Source organism: Mixophyes fleayi, chromosome 3, assembly GCF_038048845.1.
Source record: "Mixophyes fleayi isolate aMixFle1 chromosome 3, aMixFle1.hap1, whole genome shotgun sequence".
NCBI lineage: Eukaryota > Metazoa > Chordata > Amphibia > Anura > Limnodynastidae > Mixophyes > Mixophyes fleayi.
In genome coordinates, this window is record NC_134404.1 from 66,468,114 (window position 1) to 66,481,712 (window position 13,599).

A 13,599-nucleotide genomic window follows, 5' to 3' on the forward strand; every position below is an offset into this window, starting at 1 on the left:
CAGTAACTCAATAAGCTCAATGCACAGCTAGAGAGGGCGGGAAGGGGGAGGGAGGATCCGCAAACGACGGGGTCCAAGAAGGAGGGCACGGAAGACAGGGAGGCCCCTAGGGGGAAGGAGGGAGCGAGAGTGGACGTGGGGTGGAGGAAACTCGAGGAGGAGGGCTAAGTAGCTGGAGAGCAGAGTTAGAAGTGGTGGAAACAGGAAGAGAGATGGCCCTGCTCAGAGGAGCGTACAATCTAAGGGGAGGGGTGGACAGACAGAGAGACAGGGGAGAGAGGGAGAGTAGGTTACGGAGGCAGAAGATAAGGTAGGAAGTTAAGTGGGAGACAGAAAGGCTTTAAGAAAAAGGTGAGTTTTTAGGGCCCGTTTGAAACTGGACAGATTAGGGGAAGTTCTGATGGAGGGAGGGAGCTTGTTCCAGTGGAGGAGGGCAGCACGGGCAAAGTCTTGGATACGCGCATGGGAGGAAGTTATAAGGGGGGAAGAGAGGCGACGGTCAGAGGCAGAACGGAGAGAGCGGGATGGAGCATGAATAGAGAGGAGGGTGGAGATGTAGGGCGCAGTGGAGTTGGTGAGGGCCTTGTAGGTGAGTGTGAGGAGCTTAAAGAGGATTCTGAAGGGGAATGGGAGCCAGTGAAGGGCTAGGTAGAGGGGGAGACAGAAGAGGAGCGGCGAGAAAGGAAAATAAGCCTAGCGGCAGCGTTAAGAACAGATCGAAGGGGGGCGAGATGAGAGTGGGGGAGGCCAGTGAGGAGGAGGTTGCAGTAGTCCAGGCGGGAGATGATCAGAGAGTGGATAAGGCATTTGGTGGCATCCTGGGAGAGGAAGGTCCGGATGCGAGCAATGTTACGCAGCTGGAAGCGGCAGGATTTCTTTCTGGAAAGACTTACTAGCTCACTGACATGACCGTTTCTCGAATGCAAAGATTTCAGCTTTTCCGAATAGTTCTTTATTTAAATAACGGCAGGATATGATTAATAACTGCAGCTATGTTATCCTGCGATATTGCCATGTGGCCAGATAGCATATGGGTTCAGGGATACAGTATAAAATATGAGCTCCAAGATTTGAAGAAGATCTCGGGTGTATGTGACTTTTGTACAAAAGGGTTTTATTTATGCTTTTTAAAATATTATCAATAACAATACTTGTCACAAACAAGAAGAGACATAAGACAACCATCAGTTTATTTACTCATCCCTACTTGCACACCTGAATGGAGAGTGGCTCCTCACATGCACAAAAAATGAGTGTCTGAAACAAAAATACAGCTCATCATTGTGCCATGTTGGCATGTTTCACCATTAACTCAATATCTTGAGAGACCTGTCAGGGCACCATCGAGATCAGGGGTGGGGAACAGGTGGCCTAGCGAGCCTTCTGACATATTATATGGTTTGTTGTAAAACAGAGAATGAGACTGAACGTCACATGACCTCCAAAAAACAAAGCAGGGAGGTGACGCAGAACATCCAATCAGAGCAAGAGGAGGAGAAGGAGGGAAGCGCAGTGTATACTCTCCATCCTTCCTCCGTAGGCTCTGGGTATGAAGGTAAGTATTTTTAGACTGTGGATTAGCCAGTAAGTGGGGGCATGTGGTGAGGTCTGAGGGGCACGTGTGGGAGGTATGAGTGGCATATGAGGAGGTCTGAGTGGCACATAGGGAGCTTTGAGTGGCATGCCGGGGTGGTGTGAGTGCCATATGGGTAGGTCTGAGTGGTATGTGAGGAAGTCCTAGTGGCATATGCGGAGGTCTGAGTGGCATTTAAGGGCATGTGAGGAGGTGTGGGGTGCATGTGAGAATGTCCGAGTGGCATATGAGGAAGTTTGGAGTATCTGTGGGTCTCTGAAGACACGGGGGGACATTTCATAGCAAGTGGCCGTTTGAGTGCATGTGGGTGTGTTTTGGGGCAATTGGAGGTCTGAGGGCATCTGGGGCTATTTTGGAACAGGCTGGCAATCTAAATGGCATGTGGTGAAATTTTAGGGCACGTGAGGTTCATGTGGGGGCATTTTGGGATGAGTGGTGTGGGGTGCCAAGGTTGTTTTGGCTGTTTTTTCATTCTTGAAATGAAGGGTAATGTGTGACCCTTTTGAATATTGGAGAGGTGCACTTGTGTCACCTGAAGTATATCGCATTGTCCATCACTGCTATGGAGTGTTACTGAGGGACCAGGGATTGTTCTCTAGCAGGCTCAGTAATTTCCTGTTGTGCCCCTAATCTTTCATATGATCACAGAATCAGCCATCAAGTTCTGGCTGACATATGATAGTCGCTAGGACACTCTCATATATTCTATTTCATAGAGATATCAAACAGTGTCGGTGTTAATCGATGTTCTGCATACAGATATACATACATGGAACAGACACAACAGGTTTCCATCATCATCATCATCTATTTATTTATATATATAGCACCACTGTACAGAGAAATCATTCACATCAGTCCCTGCCCCATTGGAGCTTACAATCTAAATCCCCTAACATACACACACACACAGACCGAGAGAGACTGAGGGCAATTTAATAGCAGCCAATTAACCTATCAGTATGTTTTTGGAGTGTGGGAGGAAACCGGAGCACCCGGAGAAAACCCACACAAACACGGGGAGAAGATACAAACTCCACACAGATAAGGCCATGGTCGGGAATCAAACTCATGACCCCAGTGCTGTGAGGTAGAAGTGCTAACCACTAAGCCGCATAATAAGGGATGTCAGGTGAATAAGCTTTGGGCTTAGAGAATAACCAAACTAGAACCCTGAAAAATGTGATCAGCTTTAGCTTTGAATACATTATTACAAGAACTGTTTCAGTAATACTTTACTAGCACAGAAGGATTTTAGACATAGTTTTAATAGTGCACAGGAAGAAAATACAGGCAGCACTCTATCACTGTCGGTATTAATCAGCGGCACTGCTTACTGAGCTTGGAATATATGAAGCTTACTGCAAACCACATGGAAAATATGGAAACTGGTGGAAGTATGCAATATTTCAATATATATCACTTAGCTCTTTCTCTCTCATCACTCTGAGATTTGGCTGCCTCTATAATCTCATCCTGGATGCATTATTGCCTGGATGACCTTCATATTCACTCACATCATATCACAGCCAGCAGAGCAGAACAAATACAGAATGTATTGTTTTTACATTAAATATTTTAATCCCATCCTCTGTATATATTAAAGTAAGGAAATATACATAAAAGAAGGCTCTTAGTCTGTATTTACTTTGGAGCATATGTGACAAGCACCGTCCATTAGTATGTGAAAGCTGCAGATATAAATATGAGCCATGAATGTCACTAGTTATTTGCAGTGCAGGTTTCCTATAAATACTCATGTGGCCACACACTGGCCTGTCCTATCACACGCACTAAGCAGAACGGCAAACTGGACAGATTTGGTATTATGGTGATCCGGTCGAGTGGCCCGGCCGGCTTACATAGGTGCCCTTTTAGTGTGGATGTCAGATGGCTACACACAGACCAAAAGGCGTTTTCTGCCGACTGGGTTGTTTAGCATGCCTAAAAATAAACCAACCAATTGCAATTAGAATGTTTTTGGGCATCAGGCTCTTTTTTAGGCCCTATGCAAACTGCCATAACACCACACGCAGTGTAAAAAGGAATTTCTACTGCAATATCTAACTACGTTCACTGTTCCTGCAGTAAAAAGAAATTTCTACTGCAATATCTAACTACGTTCACTGTTCCTGCAGTAAAAAGGGATTTCTACTGCAATATCTAACTACGTTCACTGTTCCTGCAGTAAAAAGGAATTTCTACTGCAATATATAACTACGTTCACTGTTCCTGCAGTATAAAAAAATTAGTACTGCAATATCTAACTACGTTCACTGTTCCTGCAGTAAAAAGGGATTTCTACTGCAATATCTAACTACGTTCACTGTTCCTGCAGTAAAAAGGAATTTCTACTGCAATATATAACTACGTTCACTGTTCCTGCAGTATAAAAAAATTAGTACTGCAATATCTAACTACGTTCACTGTTCCTGCAGTAAAAAGGAATTTCTACTGCAATATCTAACTACGTTCACTGTTCCTGCAGTAAAAAGGAATTTCTACTGCAATATATAACTACGTTCACTGTTCCTGCAGTAAAAAGGAATTTCTACTGCAATATATAACTACGTTCACTGTTCCTGCAGTATAAAAAAAATACTACTGCAATATATAACTACGTTCACTGTTCCTGCAGTATAAAAAAATTAGTACTGCAATATCTAACTACGTTCACTGTTCCTGCAGTAAAAAGGCATTTCTACTGCAATATCTAACTACGTTCACTGTTCCTGCAGTAAAAAGGGATTTCTACTGCAATATATAACTACGTTCACTGTTCCTGCAGTAAAAAGGAATTTCTACTGCAATATATAACTACGTTCACTGTTCCTGCAGTATAAAAAAAATACTACTGCAATATCTAACTATGTTCACTGTTCCTGCAGTATAAAAAAAATTAGTACTGCAATATCTAACTACGTTCACTGTTCCTGCAGTAAAAAGGAATTTCTACTGCAATATCTAACTACGTTCACTGTTCCTGCAGTAAAAAGGGATTTATACTGCAATATCTAACTACGTTCACTGTTCCTGCAGTAAAAAGGAATTTCTACTGCAATATCTAACTACGTTCACTGTTCCTGCAGTATAAAAAAATTAGTACTGCAATATCTAACTACGTTCACTGTTCCTGCAGTAAAAAGGAATTTCTACTGCAATATCTAACTACGTTCACTGTTCCTGCAGTAAAAAGGGATTTATACTGCAATATATAACTACGTTCACTGTTCCTGCAGTAAAAAGGAATTTCTACTGCAATATATAACTACGTTCACTGTTCCTGCAGTATAAAAAAATTAGTACTGCAATACAATGTGTGCGGGATAAAATGGAGTACAAAAATTTTGAGGATAAAGTAGGGAAAGATCAAGAACCACTTCCTCCTAATGCTGAAGCTGCTGCCACTAGTCATGACATAGACGATGAAATGCCATCAACGTCGTCTGCCAAGGCCGATGCCCAATCTCCTAGTACAGGGCATGTAAAATCCATAAAGTTCACTAAAATTACCAAAAAAAGAAAATTAAAATCATCTGAGGAGAAACGTAAACTTGACAATATGCCATTTACGACACGGTGTGGCAAGGAACGGCTTAGGCCCTGGCCCGTGTTCATGACTAGTGGTTCAGCTTCACCCAAGGATGTAAGCCCTCCTCCTCCCCCCCTCTAAAAAATTTAAGAGAGTTAAGCTGTCATCAACAACACAGCAAACAACTCTGCCTTCTAAAGACATGGCATCACAAATCCCCAAGGCGAGTGCAAGGGTGTTGGTGGTTGCGAAGCCTGACCTTCCCATCACTGTACAGGAAGAGGTGGCTCCTTCCACCATTTGCAGCACGCCCTCTGCATATGCTGGAAGGATCACCCACAGTCCAGTTACAGATTTGGCTAATGAAGGTGTCAATGTTGTACACTGGGAGGAGGATATTGATGTAGCTGGCGCTGAGGAGGAACTTGACGAGGAGGATGCTGATGTGGTTATCTTAAATGAGGCACCAGGGGGGGAAACAGTTGTTGTCCATGGGATGAAAAAGCCCATCGTCATGCCTGGCCAGAAGACCAAGAAATCCACCTCTTCGGTCTGGAAATATTTCTATCCCAATCCGGACAACAAATGTATGGCCATATGTACCTTATGTAAAGCTCAAATAAGCAGGGATAAGGATCTTAGCCACCTAGGGACATCCTCCCTTATAAGCACCTGAAGAACCTTCATAATTCAGTGTTTAGTTCAGGAACTGTGGCTAGGACCGTCAACAGTCCAGGGACACCTAAATCCCTTGCTCCGATTGTATCCACACCAGCAACACCCTCCTCGTCAATTTCCTCCTCAATCTCTATTGTAGAAAGTCCTGCAGGCCATGTCACCGGCATTACTGAGTCCTCTTCAATACGGGATTCTCCCAGAGGATCCTGCAGCGGTACGCCTACTACTGCCGCTGCTGCTGTTGCTGCTGTTAGTCGGTTATCTTCCCAGAGGGGAAGTTGTAAGACCGGTACGTCTTTCACCAAACAATTGACCGTACAACAGTCGTTTGCCATGAGCACGAAGTACGACAGTAGTCATCCTATGGCAAAGCGGATAACTGCGGCCTTAACAGCTATGTTGGTGTTAGACGTGCGTCCGGTGTCCGCCATCAGTGGAGTGGGATTTAGACGGTTGATGGAGGTATTGTCTCCCCGGTACCAAATCCCGTGGAGATTCCACTTCACTAGGCAGGCGATACCCGGGATGTACAGAGAAGTACGAAAAAGTATCCTCAGTGCTCTGAAAAATGCGGTTGTACCCACTGTCCACTTAACCACGGACATGTGGACAAGTGGTTCAGGGCAAACTAAGGACTATATGACTGTGACAACCCACTGGGTAGATGCATCGCCTTCCAAAGCAACAGCAGCAGCAGCATCAGTAGCAGCATCTCCAAAACGCCTGCTCGTTCCAAGGCAGGCAACGTTGTGTATCACCGGTTTTCATAAGAGGCACAACGCTGCCAACCTCTTAGAGAAACTGAGGGAAATAATCTCGCAGTGGCTTACCCCACTTACACTCTCCTGGGGATTTGTGGTGTCAGACAACACCAGTAACATTGTGCGGGCATTACATATGGGCAATTTCCAGCACGTGCCATGTTTTGCCCACACAATAAATTTGGTGGTGCAGCATTACCTGAAGAGTGACAGGGGTGTGCAGGATATGCTTGCGGTGGCCCGCAAAATTGCTGGACATTTTCGGCATTCTGCCAGTGCCTACCGCAGACTCGAGCAACATCAAAAAAGCCTGAACCTGCCCTGCCATCACCTCAAACAAGAGGTTGTGACGTGCTGGAACTCCACCCTCTATATGCTGCAGAGGATGGAGGAGCAGCAAAAGGCCATTCAAGCCTACACAGCCACCTACGACATAGGCAAAGGAGTGGGGATGCGCCTGAGTCAAGCGCAGTGGAGACTGATTTCCGTGTTGTGCAAGGTTCTCTAGCCGTTTGAACTTGCCACACGAGAAGTCAGTTCCGACACTGCCAGCTTGAGTCAGGTGGTTCCCCTGATCAGGCTGTTGCAGAAGCAGCTGGAGAAAGTGAGGGAGGAGCTGTTAAAGCATTGCGATTCCACAAAGCATGTAGCTCTTGTGGATGAAGCCCTTCGTACACTTTGCCAGGATCCAAGGGTGGTCACTCTTTTAAAGTCAGAGGAATACATTCTGGCCACCGTGCTCGATCCTCGGTTTAAAGCGTATGTTGTGTCTCTGTTTCCGGCGGACACAAGTCTACAGCGGTGCAAAGACCTGCTGGTCAGGAGATTGTCCTCTGAAGAGGACCGTGACATGCCATCAGCTCCTCCTTCATTTTCTTCCACACCTGTGGCTGCGAGGAAAAAGCTGAGATTTCCTAAATGACCCGCTGGCGGGGATGCTGAGAACATCTGGTCCAGACTGAAGGACCTGCCAACCATTGCAGACATGTCTATTGTCGCTGCATTGGATGCTGTCACCATTGAAAAAATGGTGGAGGATTACTTTGCTGACACCATCCAAGTAGACATGTCAGACAGTCCTTATTTTTACTGGCAGGAAAAAAAGGCAGTTTGGAAGCCCCTGTACAAACTGGCTCTATTTTACCTGAGTTGTCCCCGCTCCAGTGTGTACTCCGAAAGAGTTTTTAGTGCAGCCGGGAACCTGGTCAGTGAGCGGCGAAGGAGGTTGCTTCCGCAAAACATTGAAAAAATGATGTTCATAAAAATGAATAATCAATTCTTCAATCAAGACCAGCACTGGCCTCCAGAGACTACAGAGGGACCTGTGGTTGTGGAGTCCAGCGGGGACGAATTGATAATGTGTGAGGATGAGGAAGTACACACTGAAGGGGGCGAGGAATCAGAGGATGAGGATGAGGACGACATCTTGCCTCAGTAGAGCCAGTTTAGTTTGCACAGGGAGAGATGAATTGCTTTTTTGGTGTGGGGGCCCAAACAAACCAATCATTTCAGCCACAGTAGTTTGGTAGGCCCTGTCGCTGAAATGATTGGTTTGTTAAAGTGTGCATGTCCTATTTCAACAACATAAGGGTGGGTGGGAGGGCCCAAGGACAATTCCAGCTTGCACCTGTTTTTTGGCCATTATGTGCTCTTTGGGGCCTAGTTTTTCAAACTGCCATCCTGTCTGCCACTGCAGTGCCACTCCTAGATAGGCCACTTGTTTGTGCCGCCCACTTGTGTCGCTTAGCTTAGACATCCAGCTACCTCGGTGCAACCTTTTGGACTAAAATAATATTGTGAGGTGTGAGTTGTTCAGAATAGACTGGAAATTAGTGGAAATGAATGTTATTGAGGTTAATAATAGTGTAGGAGTGAAATAAAACCAAAAATATGGATTTTAGCACTTTTTATGCTTTTTAAAAAAAAAATCAGAACCCGAAACCCAAAATCAGAACCAAAACCTTTCGTGGGATGTTTTGGCAAAACAAATCAGAACCCAAAACCTCAAGCTAATCAGAACCCAAAACACGAAAAAAAGTGGCCGGTGCACACCCCTAGTTATTTCATCTCTAATTTTGTCTCAAAATATTGCCTTGTGTTGTCTTACCAGCTGTCCATCGAAGCCTATTTAAGGCACATTTAGGTGTGGCTCACAAGCCAGCCCTTGCTAGATGTAAGCCCCTATACCTGGATGGTGAGTGCATTTGATGTTAACTGCATTGTAATGGTGTTTAAAGCATAAAGGTCAGTGTAGGACCTGCATACAATAAGGTGTCCTTGGCGCTGGGATGCAGGCTTAAATGTTTTGCTCAAAATATGTCTAACCAATGCCTCATGTTTTCATTTTGCTAGATACACACAGATATGCAGTGTTAAGGATAAGCACTGTCTTTTTGTGTTGTATACATATATGGGCATTTATATTGCCATGCAGCTGGTACCATATATAATATGGGATATACCGAGAACAGGCTTATTTCATCTCTAGTTTTGTCTCAAAATATTGCCTTATGTTGTCTTAGCAGCTGTCCATCAAAGCCTATTTAAGGCACATTTGGGTGTGGCTCACAAGCCATCCCTTGCTAGGTCAGGGGCGCATGCAGGGGGGTTTTTCGGTTCTCCAGAAACCCCTCCCCTCCGTGAACAAACGAGCACAAAACAGCATGTATTAACATGCTAAACAATGCCCCGACAGCACCGCCGCGGATGCTTCTTTGACAGCGCCGCGGCTGCTGTACTGTACAGCAGCCACGGCGCTGTCAGAGAAGCCTCCGCTCGGAGCTGGCTGCTGTACAATTCAGAATCGCCAATGGAGCTGCTGCGCATGCGCGACTGCAGCAGCTCCACCCTCTCATATCTGCAGGGATTACCGCTGGCCTGGTGAAAGGTGAGTGATCACTTATATGGCTAAATTTAGATCTTATACATAGATCGGTAAATAGCAATCTTGTATTGTATTCACAATTTCACACACCAACCCTCAAAAACACCCCCTCAAAACACACCAATCACACGATAACACTACACACATAAGGCACACAGACAAGATACACACAAAAACACACAAATGTTAAAACTTTTGTCATCTTTGCCTATTTCTCCCATATTTTCTCACTGTAAAATTTTGCACAGTTTCACAAGATTGGAGGGGAGATCTGTTAAAGTTCATTTTGTCCACCTCAAATTGCCATCATGAGGTAAATCATAAATCAATTCCAAAGATTTTAGATGCTTTTACTTTGCTGAGCAGAATCTCCCTTTTGCCACTCATTTGAATAGCTGTGCATCTCAGTTTCCACAGAAAGCCAATTAATATGCATTGCCCATAGATATGAATGGGAAAATCTCAGCCAATCACAAGTAACTAGACTGACTTGGCTTACTGTGACTGTATGATATTTTTTTTTTTTCAAGCTTTAATATACGTAGCAGGCTAAAATAGTGGATCCTATAACATATTGGTTATTATCAGCTATTTATATAGCGTCATCAATTCCGCAGCGCTGTACAGAGAACTCACTCACATCAGTCCCTGCCCCATTGGAGCTTACAGTCTAAATTCTCTAACATACACACACAGACAAAGACATACTAGAGTCAATAGCAGCCAATTAACCTACCACTATATTTTTGTAGTGTGGGAGGAATCACACGCAAAGACATGGAGAGCATACAAACTGCACACAGATAAGGCCATGGTTGGGAATTGAACTCATGACACCAGTGCTGTAAGGCAGAAGTGCTAACCACTAAGCCACTGTGCTGCCCTAACATTATATTTTGCATATATGTATGTAATATAGTCCAATCTTGTGTCATGGTATCAATGTTTTTTGTTTATTTTTGTGGTTGTTAATTTTTTTAATGTGCGTTAGCAATGTTAGTTTTAATGTGTGTTATTAATGCTATTTTGATGTGCGGTATCATTGCTAGTTTTAATATCGAGTGTCAATACTCATTTTAATGAAGGGTTTAGATTGTTTTAATGTACAGTATTTTAGTGTGTGGTAGGAATGATTTTTTATGTTTTATTTTGCTTTGTTCCAAATTCAACCATTTGGAAACCCCCCCCCCTTAAAAATCCTGCATTTGCCCCTGTAGGTGTAAGCCCCTATACCTGGGTGGTGAGTGCATCTGATTTTAACTGCATTTTAATGGTGTTTAAAGCATATAGGTCAGTGTAGGACCTGCATACAATGAGGTGCCCGAGACACTGGGATGCAGGCTTAAATGTTTTGCTCAAAATATGAATCAATGCCTCATGTTTTCATTTTGCTAGATACACACAGATATGCAGTGTTAAGGATAAGCACTGTCTTTTTGTTTTGTATACATATATGGGCATTTATATTGCCATACAGCTGGTACCATATATAATATGGGATATACCGAGCTCAGGCTTATTGCCATGCAGCTGGCACCATATATAATATGGGATATACAGAGCACAGGCTTATTGCCATGCAGCTTGTACCATATATAATATGGGATATACCGAGCTCAGGCTTATTGCCATGCAGCTGGCACCATATATAATATGGGATATACAGAGCACAGGCTTATTGCCATGCAGCTGGCACCATATATAATATGGGATATACAGAGCACAGGCTTATTGCCATGCAGCCTGTACCATATATAATATGGGATATACCGAGCTCAGTCTTATTTCTTCTCTGGTTTTACACTCATTGTGACCCAATCAGCGATTCTGTCTCAGAAGCATTGCCTGCCAGTGTGGCGGTTTAGGCAGAATGGAGTATGTACGTAAATAAAATGAAGCAGGGTGTAACATGAAGGACAGGCGATGACTACATATAATACACATTAGAATAGCCCAGGGCACAGGATATTATCATCATCATCATTTATTTATATGGCACCACAATATTCTGCAGAACAAGCAAAACGCGGGACCTTTAACGAGACATAAATGCAATAATATCAAGCAATTAAGGATAATATGTAAGTCTTAACAGACAAGGTACAGAGCAAACATAAAGCATAGTAGAGGACAGGCAAACAGGCATAATACAAGGGTGACAAGCAGACAAGAACACAGGAGGATAAAAGACTTTGCTCCTGAGAGCTTACAATCTAATGAAGAAACTCGAGGCTTACACTAGAAGAGGGCACATAATAAAGCCTTACAGTGGGTGCCACGTGGTCGGATGGTTAACATGAACTCCCGCCACTTAGTTAGATCAGAGGTGGTTCCACGAGACCATCACAGCTACTGATATACAAACCCCCTCCTGTAGTCTCTATATATAGCCTGAAGAATGTAGAAGGTTATTGAGCCTGTGTCAGGGTGTCAGATGGACCTGTTGAATGGTTGCTCAACCCTACGATATAGTAACAGTATTTTTTAGTCATAAATATGGAACTTACAAATCCATATTTGGTAATAAACATATGTAAGTAAAATTACAAGATAATATGTCAGCACAGCGGTTCTATAAGTTAAGGGATTTTAAAATAAATGTTGCAAAGTATTACTTCAAAACAACTTATAAAAGCAAATCTAACTTATGATTCTCTTCATATATCTGTTCATTTCAATCTATATTGTATCACTTGTAAACTGGATAAACAGGCCCCTAGATTAATGTATTGTACAGCAGTACTATTGTGTCCAAGCAGTATATTTACTAAACTGCGGGTTTGGAAAAGTGGAGATGTTGCCTATAAGAACCAATCAGATTCTAGTTATCATTTATTTAGTACATTCTACAAAATAATAGCTAGAATCTGATTGATTCCTATAGGTAACATCTCCACTTTTTCAAACCTGCAGTTTAGTAAATATACCCCAAGTGTCCAATTCCTTCCCATTATGGCATTTAATATTGATATACTAAATTTCCATGCAGTACTAAATTAATTAAAAGGATGTATATTATGTATTAACAACTAAATTGGTTGTAAAAACTAATTTACAGAAATAAATTGGTGAAGCTGCTCTCTACTGTGTTTACACAACTTCTATTCCCAGTAAATGAACAGATCATTGTCATATGCAATAACAAAATAATAACAATGGGTGTGGAATGAATTTACGGCAGTTATAATTCCGGCACACATTACTGCGACCAAAAAATCACGATGACTGTAACAGCGACCAGATGACTATATCCACTAACCGTATAATAGACTGCCAGTATATCCGCCAAATCACCTGCAGACCACAACAGCGACTTTCCAAAATATGTACACTGAGAAATCACGTCACTACTAGTGGGCAGACTGAAAACGCCACTATTAAAGCGGCAATGGCTGGTCCCACATTCAATTACATTATATAGACGGTGGGTCCGCCCATTTCCGCTTAAAAGCTCCTTTAACAGTCTGCCCATTAGTTATAACTGACGCTAAAATGACTACCACCGGTAACAATATATACTATATGTGTGAAACACATCTCTATATGAAATCTATAAGAACAGTTCCTTTTCAGATAGCACATTATTCAAAATTACCGCTATATACTACAAGCCTACACATAAAAAGAACTAGGGCTAGATTTACTAAGCTGCGGGTTTGAAAAAGTGGGGATGTTGCCTATAGCAACAAGTCAGATTCTAGCTATCATTTTGTAGAAGGTACTAAATAAATGAAAGCTAGAATCTGATTGGTTGCTATAGGCAACATCCCCACTTTTTCAAACCCACAGCTTAGTAAATCTAGCCCCTAGTCTTAGTGAACCTGCCTACCAGTAGGAATACATTGAGAATATGGCTTGTCATCATGCAACTGACTGACTGAATGTTGTTTTTATCATTATAGGCTCACGTGTAATTTATAAATTCTGAAAAGTGTGCATCACTGTGTGTCACCTGCTCAATCATATTGTGTAAGTGTGGTCATATAGGGATTCACAGGTCCACTAATCTCTCCTCAACCTGAATCTTGACAGGTCGTTGTTATTGTGTGGCCTCCTAACGCTGGTAATTACTGGCAGAAATGCTCCTTTCCTCAGTGGGGCATCTTCACTGTATGCAGAGAATTACAGGGAATTAGCAACGCTAGTGGGA

The 13,599-nt window shown here is 43.0% G+C and overlaps 1 protein-coding gene across 2 annotated transcripts in view; it reads right to left on the minus strand.

The window, feature by feature from the left end:
• The window catches only part of GRK7 (G protein-coupled receptor kinase 7), a 36,477-nt gene that overhangs the window by 15,382 nt on the left and 7,496 nt on the right, over positions 1–13,599 (minus strand). The gene's annotated exons all lie outside the window — the stretch shown is intronic.